This window comes from Ctenopharyngodon idella, chromosome 13, assembly GCF_019924925.1.
Source record: "Ctenopharyngodon idella isolate HZGC_01 chromosome 13, HZGC01, whole genome shotgun sequence".
In the NCBI taxonomy this organism is placed as follows: domain Eukaryota; kingdom Metazoa; phylum Chordata; class Actinopteri; order Cypriniformes; family Xenocyprididae; genus Ctenopharyngodon; species Ctenopharyngodon idella.
The window spans coordinates 24,934,523-24,945,440 of NC_067232.1; positions in this window are offsets into that span (position 1 = coordinate 24,934,523).

Sequence of the window (10,918 nt, forward strand, 5' to 3'; positions counted from 1 at the left end):
ATGGCGCCGGCGCGCCTGATTAACCGCTCTCATGTGACGCTCTATGAACGTAGAACATCACTATTCTTAAGCGGCTGTTCATTCAGAAATACGTTATTGCGTTATAAAAATGAGTCGCAGGCAGTGGAATGAGAAAAAAAAGGCAAAGTTATTAAACGCGAGTTGAGCTTTTTTTTTTTTACTTGACCGCCGTGTTTTTAGAATGCCGTTTCATAGGTGTGACGCTGCAAAAGACGCGAGACACAAGTGCAACACCTAAACATGTCCGCCAAACATAAACATATGGACAAATGGAGTGCAAAAACCTGTAAACCTGTTTGATATTTCATGTTTGCATGATGGTGACAGGCTTAAAGCTGCTGTTGTTTTTTGTTTTTACAAAGCATTTGCTGTTAATAATAGCCTATTACTAGTGTTATTTATTGCTATTACTTTTAGGCTAAGAAATATTTAGTATTTAACTATTTCATAGTATTTCTGAGTATATAGGATGTGTTTAAGATAAGTTTGTACAACATTTGCCTTCATATTTCAGGAATATTTCTGCAAAGATATTTAACAAATTGTTTTACATTTACACCATGTTGATCACTTCATGTGTGGTGCACTTGGAATGGAATTTAACCAGATTGTTAATAAAGAGAATGTTACTTTAATCATATTGTAGTTAAGTTTTTAAGTTGACTAGTTAAACAGTAAAAAAAAAAAAAAAAATTAAAAACGAAATCGTGAATCGGTCAAATATTCCCATATCGCCCAGCCCCAATTCAGGTTCACTTTAACCAATGGATTATAATGACTAGTTGGCAACTCAAGCTGAGTGTTCTTGTGTCTCTGTTCACTCACTGACCACAGGAGAGGCGCACACACACACACACACACACACACACACACACACACACACACACACACACAGACACACACACACTCACACTCTTTCACACACACCCTCAAACACACTCTCAAACACTCTCACACACACTCTCACACACTCTCTCACACTTTCCCCCTACACTAACTACCCCTACTCCTAAAACTACCCATCACAGAAAACATTCTGCATTTTTACATTTTAATAAAACATTGTTTAGTATGTTTTTAAAGCTATTTTAAATATGAGCACTCATGAAATGTCTACGTTGTAATACCAGTGTAATACCCATGTCATTATACAAATTTGTGTCCTCATAAATCACAAAAACAAGCACACACACTCTCACACACTCACACACACACACAGGCGTGTCGAACCCTCAGCTGCTGCTCATTCAGAACAGAATCAAGCCTGCTTTCTGCTGACTGCACTAAATGCAGCGACCAAAGACCTTTCTCTGACTCTTTCTCTGACTCAATCCTTTCTTGCAAGTCAGCTAATATTTCAGTACAATTCATTTACAGATCCTAAGAGGTTTAATTTATGGATCAGCAAAAGAATAAGCTTTGTGCTCTGGTGGCTGTAAAGGTCATAATGCATTCCTTTTGTTTTGATGTGAAAGTGAACCTTGGCAATATGAGAAACCAAGTAGACACTACTATGCAGTAGAGTAATGCACTACAGACTCGACACAGAGGCACGACGCTTTACTCTCACTATCATCGACAATACATCTTTATGTAAATACACATTTAAATGGACCTAAAATATTCCTAGAGGTGTAGTGTGACGGTGAGTGTGAAATCATCTCATAAACCAATCATCACAGCTTGCCTTCTAACCACACAGAGAAAGAGCAGCACAAGAAACAGCTTCATCTCACAATCCAGTCTCTGGCCTCATAATGCATTTGGAAATTTTAAAAAGCGACATTTGCTTCTGTATTCTGTTAATGAAGATGCACAGAAACAGACTATACGAACCCGTTCTCACTACCAAGGCGCCCAAAAGTTCTGCACATTACTATACAGACGCCTTTTAGCTTGTTTATGCAGCTGGTAATTTAATCATCATGACATGGTATGATATGCTTGGGAATGAATTTCAATTTGAACAGTCGCCATCATTTTGGTTACATTACACTATTATGCAAATGTTCACATCACCTGACCTGAATATAAATGATGGTGACTGCTCTGCTGTGTTGTGTTAGTTCTCAGGTTAGGTGCTCAAAAATACAAATATAATCTCCTGCTTTTCAATGCTTAATCAATTTATAATACTTCTTCCAATAGAAATAAAAACAAGTGTCAACACAATTTGGCCAGAAAAATTATCTTGATAGTTTTAATAAACTAGATTTATGATGTCTTAACTAGATGAGACGACAACAGAGAAACCTCGATTCAATGAACGATCGCATGCCAATAGCAACGTATTAAGGCCCTTTAATTGCAAATGTCACTTTCTTACCTCAGTAAATACTGCAAATGTAATGTTACATATACATCTAATATATCTATATCTAATGATATAATGACAGAAGGACATTCTGCTGGATCTGTTGTGTCTGACTGAACAGCATTCAGGACAGTGTCCTGTGGTTCAGACTGAAGACTGAAGCTGGCACTTTGGCTGTCTGGGAAGCTTTTCCTAAACAAAACCCCTGACAAAAACACAGACGAAGGGAAAAGGTGCCGGCAACACGTACAGACCAGCATGATCTCTCTATAGATTCTGCAGGATCAATGCTCAACACACAAACACAATAGATGCAATTATGTGACACCAAGTGTACAATTCTTAGTGGTTTCAAAACAATTACTAGGGTGAAACTGTCACGACTGGATTCTGTTCTGGATAATCACTCAGCAAGATTCCCGCAGTCGTTTCCCAAAGTCTCTTTAGGACCCGGCATTCACTGGTCGCCATCGTGGAAACAGGATAAAATCATTCTTCATCTACTTTGAATTATGGAAAGACTGCAACCTACGTAACGGTATGCTAACGTTACATTTCAACATTTTAGGGCTGCAACTAACAATTATTTTGATAATCAATTAGTTGCCCGATTATTTCTTCGATTAATCGGATAAAAAGACCAATTTTCTTTTTTATTGACAAAACACACTATTCCACATCCTGCCCGACGCTGTCCTTCAAACAAACGTGCCAACTGAATGCTATGAAAACATATATAGTAAATATATCAATGCAAAAGAGCTATAAAGCAAAAATACATTTTAAATCCCTACATTAAAAATGAAGATGATAATAAAGAAAAACACAAACTGAGTGTTAAAGGGTTAGTTCACACAAAAATGAAAATAATGTCATTTATTACTCACCCTCATGCCGTTCCACACCCGTAAGACCTTCATTCATCTTCGGAACACAAATTAGGATATTTTTGTTGAAATTCGATGGCTCAGTGAGGCCTGCATAGCCAGCAATGACATTTCCTCTCTCAAGATCCATTAATGTACTAAAAACATATTTAAATCAGTTCATGTGAGTACAGTGGTTCAATATTAATATTATAAAGCGACGAGAATATTTTTGGTACGCCAAAAAAACAAAATAACGACTTATATAGTAATGGCCGATTTCAAAACACTGCTTCAGGAAGCTTCGGAGCGTTATGAATTAGCGTGTCGAAAGCAGTTTGGCGGTTTGACATGCAATCCGAATCATGATTCGACACGCTGATTCATAACGCTCCGAAGTTTCATGAAGCAGTGTTTTGAAATCAGCCATCATTATATAAGTCGTTATTTAGTTTTTTTGGCGCACCAAAAATATTCTCGTCACTTTAAAATATTAATATTGAACCACTGTACTCACATGAACTGATTTAAATATGTTTTTAGTACATTAATGGATCTTGAGAGAGGAAATGTCATTGCTGGCTATGCAGGCCTCACTGAGCCATCGAATTTCAACAAAAATATCTTAATTTGTGTTCCAAAGATGAATGAAGGTCTTACGGGTGTGGAACAGCATGAGGGTGAGTAATAAATGACATTATTTTCATTTTTGGGTGAACTAACCCTTTAACAGATAAGAGGAATGTTCAGCAGGAACACACACATTCACTCTGAACACAGTAACCTGTTACTGTCATTTCTTTATCCTGTAAATGTAAGAAACGTCTTACATTTATATTCAATTTCACCCTTCGCAGGGAGTTTGATTGAAAGGCGATCTAACCAATCATAATGCCGAATCCGCCATTTTGTCCGACAATGCAATCAGGGGAGTTGGTAGATTAACGTCGATGGACTTGAACTTAAAAAATGGTGTGTACTGACCTCTTTCCGCGGTTGAAACAACATTCCTTCTGATGTTCTTTAATGTTTATTTGATGCTAAATTAACAAGTAGGAAGAGATGATCGGTTCACGAGCCGCTTGATCTGAGGCGCTACAGCAATCTGTCACGACACATTAAAGAGCCACAAAACAGTACTCATTGTTTAAATTTCTTTACAAAATAAATAAATAAATTTGAAATTTGAGACTTTGTTTCATATCAGAAGTAACCTGTTCTGTCTTGTCTGTCGAGGCGTTGTCAGTGTCCTCTTTCCTCCGCGATGTGTGGTGTGAGTGGCATGGCTTGTCAGACATAGCAACAGTAACTAAAGGGGGCGAGTCTTTGCGAACGGTCATCCCTTTACAGATACCACTCTCATAAAATACTTGAATTACTTTTAAAGCTAAATTTAACGTCCAACAACAGATATTTCAGCAAAATATATATTTTTGCGCTGAATTTTAATTCTCTGCCTCTCTAATGCGTCCCATCTGTTTGACGCGCATGCGCGCACCAGCGCTCATTCATTAAAGTTAGACTGTCAGGATGACCCTTCATGCAAAATGGAAATACTCGCGTGAATTTGTAACACTTACAGATAAGGATATAACCGTAAAATGAAAGTTTTGCGCTGAGGTAACATCACACATTAAACAGCACACGCATCAGTCAAAGCACCTGACAGGGCAAACCATGCTAAACATTATGCTAATGCATTAGCTTGAAGCTTAAAATAAATAATTCTCATGTTTTGGGCAGCTTGGATCATGTACCTTTCCCGCAGCAGCTCACTCCGTTTCCTCCACTATTTTTAGATGCATTTTGTCCATAGAAATGCGTTATTCAGTGCTGTAATTTGACACGACTGGCGGAAGTTTTCCATGCACAGTGGGCAGACAAGACTAATCGATAATGACATTCATTGTTGATTTTTATTATCGATTTTATTGATTAGTTGTTGCAGCCAGATCAAGATTTGTCTCCCAGTGGGGTCAGAAAAATAATCTTGTTTTCTCTTTGAATTAAGTTTATTTATATATATATATATATATATTTTTTTTTTTTTTTTTTTTTTTTTTTTTTTTTTTTTTGACTCCATTGCCAGATATTTGTTCTTGTTTTAAGTACAAACTTCCTTAATTTTGATAAATTTTTCAGTAAACAAGACTTAGGCCCGGTTTCACAGACAGGGCTTAGATTAAGCCAGGATTAGGCCTTAGTTCAATTAGGACATTTAAATAGCTTTTATTAACGTGCCTTAGAAAAAAAACATTACTGGTGTGCATCTTGAGACAAAACAATGACACAGAAGATCATTTTTGCAGTGTATTTCATTCTAAACCTGCTCTTCAGAAACACACGTGTGTTCAGATGAAGACTGTGAGTCACTGACTCTAGATCAGCCGGCTCGAGCCGTTAAGGGACACACACAGATCAAATCTAAGCAATATCTCAGAAAACCTGAAGGTCACGTTATGTCCCTCACCGTCCCAACAGAGTGTTTTGTGCACAAAGCGAGACAGTTAAATAACAACAGGCTCTTATTGGTCCAAACAGGATCTCAGAACGAGCGAAATGACTTTCCTCCATCTGTAATTCAGCGCACGAGTTCGGCTGTGATGAATGAGCTGCTAGTAAAGGTTAGATATGAGCGTCTGTCTCTGATCGCTGTACTCCGTCAAATTAGGAAGCCCAGTTCATCATCCAGAAGTCATAAAAATGCTGTTTGAATTGACCTGCTTTTTATATTTGATGTTGGCAGGAACTAGGCTTTATCAGATACTGTTCTGTATGTTTTTTTCTGTTTGATTACATGAGGATTGTAGTTTTGAGATGAGATGAGATGCTAGAAGGTTCAGTGAGTTTCATTAATTCAATCAATACTGAAAATCCTATTCAAAACTTACTTAAGTAGAATATAAACATGGATCTGTTACAGTACAAACCGCATCTTTACTTCCAAGGTTCAGAAATGGAAAACACTCATGAAAGTCCTTCACTGCATATTACAGTATTGTAGTGTCGTAAAGACAATTTTCATTATTTTGTACTTAGTTGTTCAAAAGGAACTAAATTTAATTGAATTCAATATTATCCCAATTGGGCATTATAGATAAAAGAAAAAAATAAAAGAAAATGAGTATGTTTAGCATTTTATAAACTGTATCGGCACATGATATTTATTAGTATAATTTTAAATATTAAACTAATTTTGCCAAACGCACTGCCATGACACACACAGGAAGCAGAAATATGAGTAATATCTGTGCTGATAAGATTCAATAAACCTTGGGATGTCACTCAAACTCTGGAACAGATCGAAATTGCTCTGTGTTTGTTGTGTGGCAACAGAAGAAAAAAAAAAAACAATATCCTGTCGAAATCAATCATGAGACGTCCTGTCTAAAATGTCCAGGTGAGTTTTGCACAAATCTGACAGCAGGAGTCAAAGCGACAGAACAGCAGCAGAGAATTGTGGGAGAAATTTCCCAACAGACTCTCATCTGTGCAGAAAGATGGAGAAAAACTCTGGGTCTTCATCAATTTAACACAAAAGTAAAACTGATTTAAATCTGAACCTCGGTTTAAAGAACACAAATCCTTTTTTTTTTTTTTTGTTTTGTTTTTTCTATTTCATAAACTGCATAGAAAATGCAAAAAAAAAAACAGAATATAGTGTGCGACAGCACTGTCACATCATAATTATCACAATTATCATAATTACTGCATTATCCAGAATATAAGTTGTGTTTTTTTATGAAACATGTTGCTATTTATATTCCAAAGCAACTTCGTGCAATTAACATCAAGCACACAAAACATGTGAGAACAATGAGATGAACATCAGATCCAGTTTATTTGTATAGTGCATTTCACAGACGCCACTAGTGTCAGTTTCACTAGTTTAAACACATTTGTTCAGTCTTGGCATCAGTCTATAATAAATGATAAATATAATAGATATGAATGCCACTATAATTTACGATTGTTTAATACGTATATTCTTCATTTCTTTTCTTGTTCTGAATTTCATAAAATTTAAAGGGGACCTATAATGCCCCTTTTAAAAGATGTAATATAATCTCTGTCCCCAGAATGTCTGTGAAGTTTCAGCTCAAAATACCCCACAGATCATTTATTATAGCTTGTCAAATTTGGTGTGATATTTTGGTGTGAGCAAAAACATGCCATTTTTGTGTGTGTCCCTTTAAATGCAAATTAGCTGCTGTTACCATCTCTTTTCCAGAAGTGGGTGGAGCTTTAACAGCTCATGCTTCAGTTGCTCAACAACAACAAAGCTGGAGAATCTCACGCAGCCAAAATGAGGATTGTCAGTAACGGTGTTCAGCCTTACATTGTTCAAACCGGAGTCGACACTGATGGAGAGACTCAGGAAGAAGTTACAACTTATAGAATGAATCTGGATGGTGGATAAATTTATGTAGTTGCTGTGGAGTTGATTCAACTCATCGACTAGCATGTGCTGTCATGTTAAACTGTTGTGCAAATCCAGCGTCAAATTGACCCTCGTTTGTGACGGCATGGCAACAACACTCTACTACAACAACTCTTCCTCTTCTCTAAAGCAGCCCAACATGGCCTCACTCCCTTTGTTATGTGTTCTCGGGGGCGGGGTTTATGTAAATTTTGGGGTTAGTGATGTCACCAACCCGGGAAGAAGCTCATTGTAGTCCCTACCAGCTGTTTGTTGTAGTCCTTAAAAAGCGATTTCAAATATTTCCCTTTGCACGTAACTTTGAGTGTTGTAACTAACTAACAGCAACATTACACACTAACTAAAGTTAAAAAAGTGAAATCATAATCAAGGTCCCCTTTAAAGGATTTGTTGTGGAGTGAGGGGAACTAAAATCCATTTTTATAGTGTTTATAAATGTTTTGTTTCATTCACCAGTATTTTACATTCTTTCTGACTGTAATAAGAAAATATGACTTACACACCAATATGCCTTATCTATGTGTTTTTTTCTCTCAATAATGCAATTCTGACCCGTGTGACTTACATTTAGGTGTGACACTGGAAAGGGAAGGTCAAATAAACACTGCATCGTGGAATATGGAATACAGTAGAAAGCAAGGACTTTATTGCTGAGTTTTCACAAATATTAAGTGAATACTGCCAGTTTTTAATTTTTGCCTTTCATTTCAATGTGGTGACAAGATTTAAATCAAATTCTTTTACAACGTAAGTGCTTAGATCCAGTAATCACATCTTGAATGAACATCTGGAGTTGAAGAGCCTGAAGGAATCGCACACTTCTGATTAACGGGTTTCCAGTGATTCCAGAGGATGAACCTAGATGCTACACACACACTAGAGATTTCTGTGCTTTATTCCAGCAGTTTGTGGAGGGTTGTTTTCTGTTCCAGATATGGTTTGTGAGTCTGATGTGGATGTTGAGCCTCTGAACTCTGAATGGGAGCAAATGCATGTGTAAAGAATATAAAAGTGAGGACAAAACATCTGTCTCAAGCTTTTTAGCTACAATATGGGGCTGAATCCAATTAAAAGCAGAGGAGAAATCAATACAGAGCAGTGATGTTTAATTCCCCAGGACGAGGCGTCTTCTGCTGCGTTTCAAGGCAAACATTCAGATCTCTAGTAAAGAGTGGAAGTGACTGAGATCAGACAGAAAGCAGGACCTTCACTCATGACAGTATGTGGAGGAACGGGGGGTAAAGGCAGCGTCTCACTCCTCTCTGCTGTGACGCTTTTCTGCAGGTTATGCAGCACTATCTGCGTACGCAAGGACAAACTTTCGACCTTCCTCTCGCTGCTGAAATCATGACGGAGAAGATGCCAACAGTGAGCGAACAGACTGAGAAGATGTGAACGTACTGCACATTCATTACTCAAGATTGTATTTGTGTGAAAGTTATTCTGTATTATAATAAACTCCTGGACTTCATCATGACACAGAAGTTAGATTTTTTTTAAATGACAAATTAAATGTCTGCCTGTCCATCTTTCTGTCTCTCATGCGTCAGGTAATCCATTCCCACCAGGAAAGCTGTTTAGTGTATATAAATACAGTTATTTGCATTCCCTGTAAATCCTCGTCCTGCTGATACCAGCGTGTTTCTGATTGAACAAACAGCGATGTATGAGGAGAGGCGGAGGTGGAGTTTCTCTATTTTGGTTTTATTTACTTAACCCACTTACACCAGAAAAGGCTTTTCTGCTCCTATGAAATCTGGGACACACTGTAGACGATGAAAATGTGAACGACCAAAACAACAAGCAGACGCTTACTAAAGAGTCTAAAGGTTAGAGTCCGAATGAAAAACAGTTTTGAAGTATAGTTTCTGCGACTGGCGGAATTTCAAAAATACAGCATATTTTGTAAATGCCCCTTTCGCATGTCCCTCAACTCAAACATCACAATCAAAGCTCTTACGGGTGCTTGTGAAGGCAGGTCTCAACAGGTACTTTCAATAAAAGGTCCAACATATAATACTTTTAGCTGTGTTGCTATGCATCATGACTAACACTCTGTCTAGAGCAGGGGTGGCGAACTCCAGTCCTGGAGAGCCTCAGTCCTGCAGAGTTTAGCTCCAACCCTGAAAAAAAATTAAGCTGCCAATAGCTTTCTAGCAACCTTTCAAACCTTAATTAGCTTGTTCAGGTGTGTTTGATTAGGGTTGGAGCTGAACTCTGCAGGACTGTGGCTCCCCAGGACCGAGGTTAGCCACCCCTGGTCTAGAGTGAACGTCTCGTTCAGAATAAACCCATCCAACAGATCTGCACCGGCGCATTTTTGACATGACACGCCACAACAGTTTGAGGCTGTTGAGACACATCAAAGTAAACATTATAAACTGTGACATTTGTTTTTCTGAACGGGTGCATGAAGATGCTGTATGTTATTGAAGCGCCACCACGCACTGACTGACAAACACCCTCTGGCTCCGCCTTCTGTCACAGAAGCCATGCCCCAAACTCGCTATTGGTTGAGCAGGGAAGAGATTGACAGATCTAAGCAGACGCTCTCAGTGTTTAGATGGTGCCTGGGAAGCTCAATGTTTACACTTTTATGAAGGGCATACTAATAGTTGTCCATGAACAATAAACTGGGTTATGAGAATATACTTTAACATAAAAAATCTTACACATTTCACCTTTAAACTTCACCTACTGTATCATAAGTAACTAAATAAACACTGGAATTAGATATAATGTATTCACATATATTCTCCACATTAAGAAGAATAACCTAAACACAAAAGAAAAATGTAATCCCAACAAATAAACATATTTTAAACATAAATATGAAAAGCAAGAATTTATCTCACATAGTCTTCGACTGCCTGGAATCCTTCAAATTAATCCATTGATCGATTATTCAACAAAAATGGTTGTAAATCCCTGGTCAAAAGCCAAATGTTGTTCATGCTGGAGGCAGTAAGTGTTCAGCACATTTCAGATCTACAGGCCCCAGACAAGGTTTTTTTTTTAACCTCCATTAATCCAAAATGTCTTCCCTGACTATTTCCTCCTTTCATATGTATGAAATTAAAAGTCCCCTGCACTTCCTGTTGTTTTTAGGATTCATAGACAAATAGCTCTATTTAAAACTTCAAATCCCTCATAAACAGTAGCATACAAGCACAGCATCACAATATCAGACAAACAGCCAAACGATGATGAAATGTACTTTCATTTCACAGCATGAATCCTTTAGGAAACACTGATGCATTTGGCAAACGCTTTCAT